Source organism: Gracilinanus agilis, chromosome 2 (assembly GCF_016433145.1).
Source record: "Gracilinanus agilis isolate LMUSP501 chromosome 2, AgileGrace, whole genome shotgun sequence".
Classification (NCBI taxonomy): Eukaryota; Metazoa; Chordata; class Mammalia; order Didelphimorphia; family Didelphidae; genus Gracilinanus; species Gracilinanus agilis.
In genome coordinates, this window is record NC_058131.1 from 18,953,476 (window position 1) to 18,966,045 (window position 12,570).

At 45.1% G+C, this 12,570-nt stretch overlaps 1 protein-coding gene across 2 annotated transcripts in view; it reads left to right on the top strand.

Moving 5' to 3' along the window:
- Positions 1 to 8,291: 8,291 nt before the first annotated feature.
- Positions 8,292 to 12,570, top strand: part of ENTPD4 (ectonucleoside triphosphate diphosphohydrolase 4) — a 28,339-nt gene continuing 24,060 nt past the window's right edge. For both annotated transcript variants that reach the window (XM_044663017.1, XM_044663018.1), the window contains exon 1: positions 8,292 to 8,408. The gene's annotated coding sequence lies outside the window, so the exon portion shown is untranslated. The remainder of the gene's footprint in view (positions 8,409 to 12,570) is intronic.

A 12,570-nucleotide genomic window follows, 5' to 3' on the forward strand; every position in this document is an offset into this window, starting at 1 on the left:
ATCTGTGGATATATATATATATATATATATATATATATATATATATATATATAGTATAGATTCACATATGGACACGCTGACTCCTCTAAGAGAAGCCTTGAGGAGGCAGGGACTGTTGCATGTTCATCTTTGTGTCCCCAGCACTCAGCACAGTGCCAGGTACATAGTGGGCACTCAATAAATGTTTGTAGATTGATTGAACATCTCTGATAAGTTCTTATGCTCCAGTGAAGGGGGACTCCACCCTGAAGGTGACTCATTCTATTTTTGGATGACTCAGATGATTGGAAAGGGCTTAGCCCAGTGGTTGGCACATGGTAGGTATTTATTAAATGTTTATTGATTAATTGATTGGAATGTCTTTCCTCCTCCATGGCTCCATGATCTCATCAATGTGGATTTGACATCCAAAAATGGTGACCAAAACCCATCCATACCAGCCTGTCCTATGCAAGTCTTGTCTCTGTCCTCACATGAGGACAGCACCAGGGATCTGTCCACTTGTAGGGGGCCTTTCTCAAGCTGTCTTGGCATTTCAAGGAAACCAGTGGAGCAGTCATAGGCCCCTGGCTCTTTCCGTGTGAAGAGCTCGTCTTCTTTGTTGTTCAGGCATTTCTTGGATGACATTCTTTACCCTGATTTTCCTTCTTTGTAGTTCCTTATTTTTTGTCTTGTAGCCTACTTCTACTCGTACCTTGAACATCAAGACTTTCTCTCTGATACATCTGCCTGCTTCTTTCTAATTCTTCCCTCTAATGTCAAGCAGAACAAGTTTCCTCAATTATCTACATGCCAGTCCTTCACGTTCTTGATGTCAGCCTTTGCTTTTTCTCTTTTCAAGCCCCAGTTCTGATGGATTTCTGCATGGCATGACCTCCAGACTCCAACCTACACATACCACCTTCCCCTGACAAAGGAGATGTCTATAGTTGTTTATTTTAAACGATGATTCATTGATTATTGGCAAGCAACAGAGCCATAGCTAGGAGCAATTCCAGTGCCCAGAGCAAGTAGTGTAAGGAACTCTTGGGCAGTATTATGTGACCTTGGGCAAACTGCCTAACCTTCCTGGGCCTCAGTTGCCTCATCTGTAAGCTAGGGGTGAAGGGATGAACTAGATGGCCTTTGAAGTCATTTCCAGCTCCAGATCTATGATCCTATGTTTATATAACCTGATGATGCTATAATTCTGTAAAATCAGGCTTTGGAATTTGAAACACATGGCCCTTCTAGGACACCACTTGGCAGGAATGAGACAGATAGCCAGAGAAACCTGAAGGCCATTTCCTCTTGGGGGAGGAAACAGGGTGGCCTTGGCTCAGAAGGAGCTCACTGAGGGCACTGCTGCCCAGAAGAGCATAAGATACTCTGAGCTAAAAGGGACCTCCATGATCATCTAGTGCAGTGGTTCCCAAACTTTTTGGCCTACCACCCCCTTTCCAGGAAAAATATTACTTAGCCCCCTGGAAATTATTTTTTTTAAATTTTAATAGCAATTAATAGGAAAGATAAATGCACCTGTGGCCATCACCGCTTCCCTGGATTGCTTCAGCACCCTCTGGGGGGCGGTGGCACCCACTTTGGGATCACTGATTTAGTTGAAGCCCTCTCCGACCAATTATACAGATGAGGAAACTGAGGCCTTAGGAAATGTGTCATTTAAAATCACTTGGGATACTTGGAACTACATTTCCCGTGATCCCCAATGGGTTTCCTGTTTTGGATTACGTATTGAAGGTGAGGGACTGTTTTAAAATAGGGGGAAGTGACTTTGAACTTTCTCTCTTTAGCTACCTGAGCACGCGGGGAGAGGAAAAGGTAAATGGCTGAGGTGAGGTTTGAACAGGTTTCTTACAGGCGCATGGTCAGTTTATCTCTATCAGCATGGCTTTTATTAAAATACTATTCTTCCTTTTGATCTCGGCCCTCATCATTTTTAATCATAACAGAAAGTTTAGTGACTTGCTCAAAGTCACACTGGTAAAATGTAAAAAGGCAGGATTTAATGATGGCTGGCATTATTCATCTCCAGAGGGAGAACTTATGGATTCTAGGTGCAGATCAAAGTGTACCTTTTTCACATTATTTTTCCTGCTTTTTTTTGTTTTTGCAATACGGCTAATATGAAGCTGTTTTATGCATGACTTCACACATGTATAATTGGTATCATATTGCTGGCCTTCTCTATGGGTTGGGGAGGATCTGGAGGGAGGGAGAGAATTTGGAAGTCAAAATTCTTTTTTCATTAGACTTTATTTTTTTCCAATTACATGTAAAAATATTCACATTTGTCTAAAATTTTTGAGTTCTAAATTCTCTCCCTCCTTCTCTGCTCCCTCATTGGAAAGGCAAGCAATTGGATATAGCTTATTCATGTGCAGTCATGCAAAACACATTTCCATATTAGTCATGTTGTGGAAGAAGACACAGACAAAAAAAGCACCCAGAAAAAAAAAATAAAGTATTTTTAAAAAATATACTTCAATCTGCATTCAGGCTCCATCAATTCTTTCTTTGGAGGTAGATAGCATTTTTCACCATAAGACCTTTGAAATTGGCTCAGATGATTGTATTGCTGAGAATAGCTAAGTCATTCCCAGTTGATCATTGTGCAATATTGCTCTTATTGGATACAATGATCACCTGGTTCTGTTCACTTCACTTTGCTTCAGTTCTTGTAAGTCTTTCCAAGTTTTTATGAAACCATCATTTCTCATAGCATAATGGTATTCTATCAAATCATAGGGCACCACTCCAATTACTGGGCATCCCCTCAAATTCCAATTCTTTGCCACCACAAAAAGAACTGCTGTAAATATTTTTGGACAAGTAGGCCCTATTCCTTTCTTTGTTTTTTTTTTTTTTGTTTTGTTTTGTTTTTTTGTAATACAGACCTAGTAGTAGTATTGCTAGGTCAGAGGTTGTGTATAGTTTTATAGCTCTTTAGGTGCAGTTCCAAATTGCTTTCCAGAATGTTTGGATTGATTTACAACTCCATCAACAATGCATTAGTGTCTTAATTTTCCTACATCCCCTCTAATATTTGTCATTATCCTTTTCTGACATATTAGTCAATATCACTTATTTTTTCATATGCCTAGAGATACCTTTGATTTCTTTGCCCGAAAACTGCCTGTTCATATCCTTTGACCATTTATCAGTTGGGGAATGACTTGTGTTTTTATAGATTTGACTTAGTTCTCTATACATTTGATAAAAGAGGCCTTTACCAGATGAATTTTTTTTTTCAGGTTCCTGCTTTCCATCTAATCTTGGTTGCATGGGTTTTGTTTGTGCAAAAAAGCTTTTTAACTTAACTGTAATTGATATTATCCATTTTATATCCCACATATCTCTCATCTGGTCATAAATTCCTCCCTTACCCATAGATCGGACAGGTAAACCTTCCATGCATCCCTAATTTGCTTTGATATTACCTTTTAGTGTATATCTTTTTTTTTTTTTAACCTCTTACTTTCTGTCTTGGAGTCCATACTGTGTATTGGCTCCAAGGCAGAAGAGTGGTAAGGGTAGGCCATGGGGGTCAAGTGACTTGTCCAGGGTCACCCAGCTGGGAAGTGTCTGAGGTCAAATTTGAACCCAGGACCTCCCATCTCTAGGCCTGGCTCTCAATTCACTAAACTACCCAGCTGCCCCCTGTATATCTAAATCCTGTAATCCACTCTGCTATACACTTCTGTTTTCTGGGTGAAGAACTCACATTTTCTAAAAAATGAATGCTAAAAATAAAGTCTAAAAAACTAGCACTTTTAAGTTTTGCAAAGAACTTTGCAAACATCATCTCATTTGATCCTCAGAATGTAGCAATCCAGGTATACATTAATTGTGATATTATTCTAAGATTATAAGATATAAGATATTCTAAGATAATATTCTATATTATGCTCAAAAACTTAACTCTTCTACTGCTAATGATTGATCTTTGTAATCTTGAGTCAAATTGAACATCAACCTGGCCAAATCCCCAGCCCTTCCCTAAGGCTACACCCCAGAAGACTAGTCAGTCATCTCAGTCTCCAGACTTTACCTTCAATGATCAATTAACATAGGTATCAAACATCAGTAGATGCCTTAGGCCATATCCGCCCTGGATCCGGATCTTAGCTCTACTTATTGTTTTAGGTTTTGGCAGTTTGCATTTTATGATGATGACATCATAATGTTAATGTATCAAGCCACTGAGCTCTCCCCTTCCCCCCATACTGTTGTAACCCCAATAAAGGTGACAAGAAATGAGTTGGCAAAGAAGCTCTTAACCATCAGAGCTCCTAACCATGAAGCTCTTGACCATCTGAGCTCACTCGCTGGCTGTCTACCTTATGCCAAAGCTTTCTGTGTCTTTGTGTTCTCTCTCCATTAGTCCTTAACCCGAAACCCATTTTCACTCAGTCCTTGGTTCCCCTTTCTGAGTGTCCAACCCACTAGGAATCTTCATGGAGTCCGTGGACGGCTTCATCAGAACAACCCTGAAAGACCAGTACAATGATTATTCCCAATTAACAATTGAGGCAGAGATAGAGGTGAAATCACCTGCCCTGAGACACAGCTAGTACCATATCTGAGGCAGAATTTGAACTCAGGACTTTCTGACTCTGGGTCTAAGGCTCTATCCACTGAGATACTCTGACTCTAGAACCAGTATCTCACCTCTGTCCTATGCTCAGGAACAACAGACTCCAGCTAAGTCCAGATCAGTGTGAACAACGCCTCCCGAGAGGTGGTTCCAAACATTTTAATTTGCACTGTTGAACTTATAATTATGTGAAATCTAATCACTGGTTCCAGGCCAATGGAAACCTTCAGGGCATAGTTGAACAATATTGGCACTTCCTGGGCATTCAGGAATCGTGTTTGGTTACTTTCTATTTTAACTAATTATTCTTGCGCAGCAAGTCCTCAGCTCAGTTGTTTCTACTTGATGAAGAAGTTCAGGAGTTTTCAGTCCTGGCCATCCTGCTCTCTGGTCATGTCCCTGGCAGGCTACAGGTGACCCCTCCCCAACTATCCATCCATAAATGGGTATTCGTGTCTTTTCTTTGCCCCTTGCCCTGCTCTCCAAAATCAGCACACCTGAGAGTTTCCCTTTGGGTGGTTTGAAGTCTTACCCCCATGCTGAGACATGGGCTATGGTTATATTAGTCTAGACTGTGGGCTTTCCCAGCAGTGTCACAAGCTCTGGCAGGTTCTGTCATGATGGGATCGCTTCAGGTTACACGCCTGGCGACAGACTGTCTGGCTGCAGGCACAAAGGCTCAGCCCCAGAACCTCAACCTCGAAGAGACCAATTCCCAGTCCAGAGGTGGCCCATGGCTAAGCAGCCCTCTGGGGAAGTACACAGGCAAAGGAATAAATAAGGGGACGATTCACACATTTCAGGAGATCAGTTCATCTTAGTCTGGGTCTTTTAAAACGTTTTATTGATGGATGCCTGCTGTTCTTCTAGACAGACACTGTCAAGTTAGAAGTTGGAGAACTGGCACCGACCTTAGAGGTTTCATCACCCAGGAGCACCCTGAAGCAATGACATCCAGATCCAGTTCCTTTTTTGTTCCACCGTCATTTCATCAAGACAGGCAGAACCAACTTAAAACCAACTGTGCCTGGCAGCACGGAGGACGAAGTCCTTCTTCCCCAGCTCCCACCTCTTTCCTAAGAGGAGGGAAGATGCTTCAGTATTTGGTCTCTGTGACTGAGATGGGCCACTGCAATTCTTCTGAGTTTGTGAGCATCGCTTTCCTTTAAAGTTTTGAAATCATTGTCCCTATTGTTCTCCTGGTTCTGCCACTTCGTTTTGCATTAGTTCATAGGAGTCTTCCCAGGTTTCTCTGAGTTCTTCTTCTTCTTTCTATTTTTTAAAATTTATTTTTAATTTATTTATTTTTAAACCCTCACCTTCCATCTTGGAGTCAATACTGTGTATTGGCTCTAAGGCAGAAGAGTGGTCAGGGCTAGGCAATAGGGGTTAAGTGACTTGCCCAGGGTCACACAGCTAGGATCTTCTTCTTCCTTTCTTTTTTTAAATTTCTTTAAATTTCTTTTTTAAAACTCTCACCTTCTATCTTGGTGTCAATACTGTTTATTGGCTCCAAGGCAGAAGAGTGGTAAGGGCTAGGCAATAGGGGTTAAGTGACTTGCCCAGGGTCACACAGCTAGGATCCTCTTCCTCCTTTCTTATTTATTTATTTATTCATTTATTCATTCATACATTTATTTATTTGTTTGTTCGTTTGTTTGTTTGTTTATTCAGTCATTCATTCATTCACTTATTCATTCATTCATTCATTCATTCACTTATTTATTTATTTATTTTAAGCCCTCACCTTCATTCATTCATTCATTCATTCATTCATTCATTTATTTATTTATTTTAAACCCTCACCTTCCATCTTGGAGTCAATATTGACTCCAAGGCAGAAGAGTGGTAAGGGCTAGGCAATGGGGGTTAAGTGACTTGTCCAGGGTCACACAGCTAGGATCTTCTTCCTCCTTTCTAATGGTGGGATATTTACTCATTTTCATAGGCTCGGGTGGATTAGCCATTCCCCTGAGGATGGGTACCCACAGCTTCATAGAATGAGTAGAATCCCTGGCTCAGTCATTTGCCTAACGCTCTTCTTATTGGTGGAGAAGACGCCGGTTCTCCATACCTGCGCGTGGGGCGGAGTCCAGGAGGTCTAGGCAGAAGAGAGATGGCACCTGGTCTTCCCGTGCTCCAGAATCAGGAAAGAATGGTTCCAGACTCTCATTAGGTGCCTGGAGGGAACTATTCTGAGAAGGAGCCATCCTGTGGATCCCCTCGATTCCGTCTCTGATCTCATCTTGCTTCACTATTGACTTATAGACTTCGGGGAGTTTCTCCATGGATGAGGTCTGAGACTCGCTTGGTCGAGTTAAGGTATTTCCCTCCCCACCCCACGGAGATCGCCTTCATTGTCCCTATTGTCGGGTGTATTCTCTCATCTGTTTGACTTCTCTGGTTTCTGTTTACAATTGGAGTGGACAAAAGGGTTTATTTGCTCATCTCTCTGTGGTCTTCGTGGAATTAGGTGAGTCAAGATGGGGATCTAGAGCTTGGGACGCTCCTTCCCAGCTACACAAAGGATCGCGGGCTGGATCTCCCCTCCAACTCCCAGACTAACCATTTTAGGTGAGTCGGATAGATAGAAATCAGTCAGGCTCCCCGGCCCCAACCTTGTTTGGGAAAGTTGCAGTCAGAGGCTGCCCAAAGCAGCAGGAATCATTCTCCTTTCTGAGAAGGGTAGACAGATGAAACTGGGGGGGCAGCATATACACACCCCTTACAATATTCAGTCAGTTAAGTGCTGGGGGTCCATTTAAAGACCTCAGAGGACTTGGATTCAAATCCTGCCTCTACTGCTTTGACTTTGGGCTTCCCTGAGCCTCCCTTCCTCTTCAGTAAAACAAAAGGGTTAGAGAACTCTTATGTATTCCAGGCCACGCTGGTGGCTCTTCATAATTTTATTTTTTTTTTAGGCCATTAGTTCCTTGTCTGCTGTTGAAAAGTTCCAGGCAGGGGACTTCCTCCTCTAAAGCAGATCGAGGGTCCTCTGGTAACGCCCAAGTCTTCCCAAATAGAGCAGTATTCGCCAGATGGGCTCTCTATGCTCTTTTATTTGTAAAGGACTAAAGCTATGGGGTTTGGGGGTGGGGTACTCCCACATGGAGACGTCCTCCATCCATGCTGACCGCAGGTCCTCTGGTAACCCCTAGATCTCCCCAAATAGAGCAGTATTCGCCAGACAGACTGTTAATGCCCTTTAAATTTGTAAGGGACCAAGACTGTGGGGTTTGGGGGTGGGGAACCCCCAGCAGGTGGACAGCTTTCTCCTCCACTGCAGATTATCTGCGGCTCCTCTGCTTAGGCCCTAGTGACTAGCCCAAGGTCACCTTGCTGGCCTCGGTCCCCACCTGCCACGCTGGCTCTCCCGGGAGCCAGTCGTTCTAGGACAAGGCTCACCGCAGGGAAATAGGAGCCGAGTCCACGTAGCAGTGGGAGCCCGAGGCCCGCCCCTATCACCCGTGGGCTCCGCCCACTAGGAAAGGCCACGCCCCCTGTGCGCAGGCCCCGCCCACAGCCCCCCGAGAAGTCTTAGTCTCCTCCCAATCCAAGGCCCTCACCGCCTTGCTCCCGCCTCCTGTCGTGCGCTCGTGCGTGTGCTGCGCCGTGACGTGGCGCTGACGCGGTCGCCGTGGGCCGCGGCTGTCTCAGGAGGAGCGGAGGGTTGCTGCGCCGGCTCCGGAAGCGCGGCCGCTGGAAGGAGGCGGGTCCCGGGCGCTGCGTTCGGAACCGCCCGGGGCCGAGATGCGCGGGGCCCGCTGTGCCCTGTTCCCCGGGGCCCTGCCGCGGAGGCGGGGCGACCGTGCAGGTGAGGCCGGGTGGGCGGTGGTTAACGTCTGTCCGTCTGTCGGGCGCCCCCGGGGCCTGCGGGGCGCAGGACTGCCCGGCCCGAGACACCTCGGTAGTTGTCACGCTTCTCTCCCCTTCCCCCTCCCCCTCCCGTCTGGCTTTGGAGCCTCGGCTTTCCCCGCTGCCCACTCCCGCTCCGCGGCCCGCCGGATACCAAGGGCCTGAGGGGAGCGCGGGGTCTCCGGGGGCCGCAGAACTCGAACTCGGCTCTTCGACTCTGGGCCGGCGCTCTCTGCACGGTGCCCCCACCCTCTGACCTGTCTGCGCTTTTTCCCAGCCTCCCTGAGCAGGGCTTGTCATCTCCATCTACGGATGAGGAAACTGAGGCCCGTGGCATTACCGGAGCCTGGGCCACAGACAGCGCTAGGGATGGAAGGGACAGATCTGGGGGGGTGTGGGGGGCGGGGTGTAAGGGACAGCTGACCAGCTGCTTTCGGGCACTAGGACCCGAACCTAGCCTGGCTGTGGTACGGGCACAATTCGAACTCAGGGCTTTGAACTCTGGCCTCTGGACCTTACTGTTCCTCCAGAGGAACTCTAGACCAGGAGGACCCGGAGAGGTTGTGGAGGTGATTTAATCCTAGTGCAGATCAGGTCAAGTCACTGAGCGTTTGCCCTCCCCAGAGAGCCAGGTTATAAAATCAAGGGAGGGGGGCAGCTGGATGGTTCAGTGGGTAGAGAGCCAGGCCTGGAGATCAAATCCGACCACAGACACATGGCTAGCCCTTCCAGAGCAGAAGGTAAAGGCTTTGAAAATAAAATAAAATAAAAGCAAAGGGATGTGCCCTAATGAAAGGCTTCCTTTGCCAGAGGAAATTTAGTAACCAGCAGTTATTAAACAGATACACTAGAGAAGCATCACAATATAGTAATAATAATAACTTGTATTTTTTTTTAACACTTTAAGATTTAAAAGCAGTTCCATGACCCAGTGGTGTAGGGATTGGGATGTTTTTCAACCCTGGTATTACTTGAAGGAATCCATTTCACTTGGTTTTTCTAAATTAATTCTAAGAGCCCACATTTGTTGACTGGACCCTTTTCTTCCAACTTCCCAGAGAGAGAGCACTTAGTATTAGTATCGCTGTTTCATAAATGAAGAGATACCAAGAGCAATAGTAACCACAGCAGTCATGAGGCTCAGGGAGGTAGGATGACACCCATTTGTTCCCACAGCTTCCCCTCCAGAGCTTATTATTATTTATTCATATGATTATATTATTCAGATTATGAGATTTGGTGATTCTTCCAGTACCCTGGGCTTCTATTTCAAGACAAGTAATAGGGAGGAAAATGAGAGCTGGTAGCAGAATTAAAACTCCACTCCACACCCCTCATTGTACACCTGAGGAAGCTGGGACCCAGAAGAGTTAATGCAGTTCTGCCAAGTTAGTGGTGAACCAGGGCTTAGACTACTCTCTCTAAGTGGCCAACAGCATCTTACCGGCTTTGGGCAGTCAGTCAGCTTCTCAGTTTACTGTTGACCGTTCTCTCTTCCTGGTTTCTGTGTCCTCTTGTGGCTTCTGTGATGTTGCTCTGTCTTGGTCTCCCCCCTCCTTGTTCAGTTAAGCTTGGCTCTTCTCCCAAGACTGTTCCCTGGACTTGGATCCCTCTCTATCCCGACTTTCTGGATGGTCCAGTTAGCCCCTGTGGATCTGATTATTATCTTTACGCAGATTCCTCCCTAATCTGTATTCCTAGCCCTGCTCTCCCTGGGCGCTCATCTCACTTGGCCAGCCGCCCATTCCTTATCCTCTACTTAAATGCCCCAAAGGCATCTCAAATTTAACCTGTCAGAAACAGATCTCTTGTTTCCCTGAAAAGCCTCCCCACCTCTGGCCTTCCCTGTCTCTGGTATGGGCCCCCTCGCCTTTCCAGTTGCCATGGTTTACAGCCAGGGCATTCCTCTGCCTCCCATTCCTTTGCCCTTCACATCACATTTAGTTGTCAAGTCTGGTTGCTGACAGTCTCTTGTATCCATGCCTTTTCTCCACTGACACAGCCCCCAGCCTATCCTTACCTCTTGCCTGGACTTTTAATGGCATCCCAGCAGGTTTCCTGACTTTGTTACCTCTACGGTGCACCCAGCCTATGCCCTTCTGCTCAGAAATCTTCAGTAGCTCCCAAGTGCTTCTATTTTCACATTCCAAACCCTCACAGGCTGCCTCCCACCTCTCTTTACAGAGCTACTAATTAATGTCACTTCATCACATTGCCTCACTATCGAGATGCAATCTTCAGATTGATTTTGGAAAGACAAGGATTTCACGTACTTAGCATTCCCACTAAACTGATTTAGTGTGCCTGGCATTCCCTCTGCTCTTTCCTTGCCTGAGTGCAGGCTGGTGGTGGTCATGTGTAGAATGTAACTCCTTCCTTGCTGCTGCCTCTTGGTGCCCCTCTTTTGCTTTCAAGGCCCGGTTCATTTGATGTCTCCTACTGGAAGGCCCTTGATCACCTTCCTTATCAGTGCCCTTCCCCTCCTGAGGTATTTTGTATTTCTGTGCTTTATCTTGTCCCCTGGGTGGCTATAACTACACCAGCCCTGGCATCATTTTACATTTGTCTCTATTCAGAGCTCCAAGCAGACGGCTTTAAGAAGTGTGCCTCGTTGCCTCCTGGGCCAGCGCTTTTCCCATTACTCTACCCTGCTGCTTCTGAAGGGAACCCCACAGTCATATCTTCCATGCCATCTTCATTTTCTGACTTAGTAAACTATTACCTAGAACAGGACAGGGAGGTTTCCAAAGGCAGATGAGATCGCCTGATGTCCAGTCCAGAACTCATCCAGGATGACCTTGCCTTCTCCACTGCTACAAAGCCAGACAACTCAGGCTGGCTCGCCAGACCAAGATCCTCTTTGACTCTTAGCCTTCCTTGGCTACTGGCTTTGTACCTGAGCCAGCCAGATGGTGTCACCACAGCCTCCTCTCTTACACGCTGGCATGCCTGCTCTAGGGAGAACCCACAGAGGGGAAAGTGATAGTTGAAAATGTCCCCAGCACAGCTTAGCAGCCTGGTGACTTTAGCCCAACAACACCTGATCTTTAGCGGGAACTACAGAGGTAGAATTTTTGTTATAAGTTCACATCAAAATCATTTTTAAAATGGAAAACTATACATAGAAATCGGGAATTTGAGGGATGTTTTTGCTATGCTTAATGGCCACAGTTTTCTTCTTGGCAAATTTAGACTGAAATTTCAGGGTGCAGAATATTGTACAGTGAAAGTGTTTTAAAAGGGAAAGTTTTGCAATTAAGAAATGTCCATGTTAGCAGATAATCTGAAGATGGTCCCTTTCAAGAGTCTAAATTCTCGTTTAATCTCACATTACAGCCTTTTATTTTGCTTGGTTTCATGAAAGTAAAATTTTTTTTCAGCCTTGGAAAACTTTCAAAGGATCATACCTTGTTCTGTCTTGAATTATTGTCATTTGGGCTATTTCTGGCTATTGAATTGCCGGAATTATAAAATGAAATGAGATTTTTCTGGAGCTGCCTGATTTTGTATTCATATGTCTATGTAGGTAGTTAACCACCTGCAGATGAACATATAGGAAATCATGTGCTGATACTTAATTCAACCAGAAGTTATCGAGCACCTATTCTAGAAAAGTGTAGCCCTGGGGGGGCCCTGATGAGAGTTATAAAATGAATGAAATAATCCTGTCCTTCAAGTCAGGCCCAAGAGCTGGAATGGGACCCTGGCCCCACCCTAAGCAGTTTCCAATGAGCTGTGGCTTTGAACAAGTCTTTAATTTTTTTTACATAAAAAATTTCCATGTATCACAGTCCTTTCTCCCCTCCTCACACTGCAGAAGGCATCACCAGACAAAAAAATATCTGTGTATGTATGTATATGTACACACACACACACACACACATATTTTATCTTTTGTATATCTGTTTATCAGTTCTTTCTCTGGAGGTGGACATTCACAAGTTATCCTTTAAACATTAATTCTATAGCTGTATATAATTTTCTGTGGATTCTACTCATTTTGTTTTTTGTTATTTCATGTATGTAGGTCTTTCCAAATTGTTTTTAAATTAGCTTATTTATCATTTCTTACAGTGCAGAAGTATTTCATCACGATTATACGGCACAGCTTGTTCAGCTGT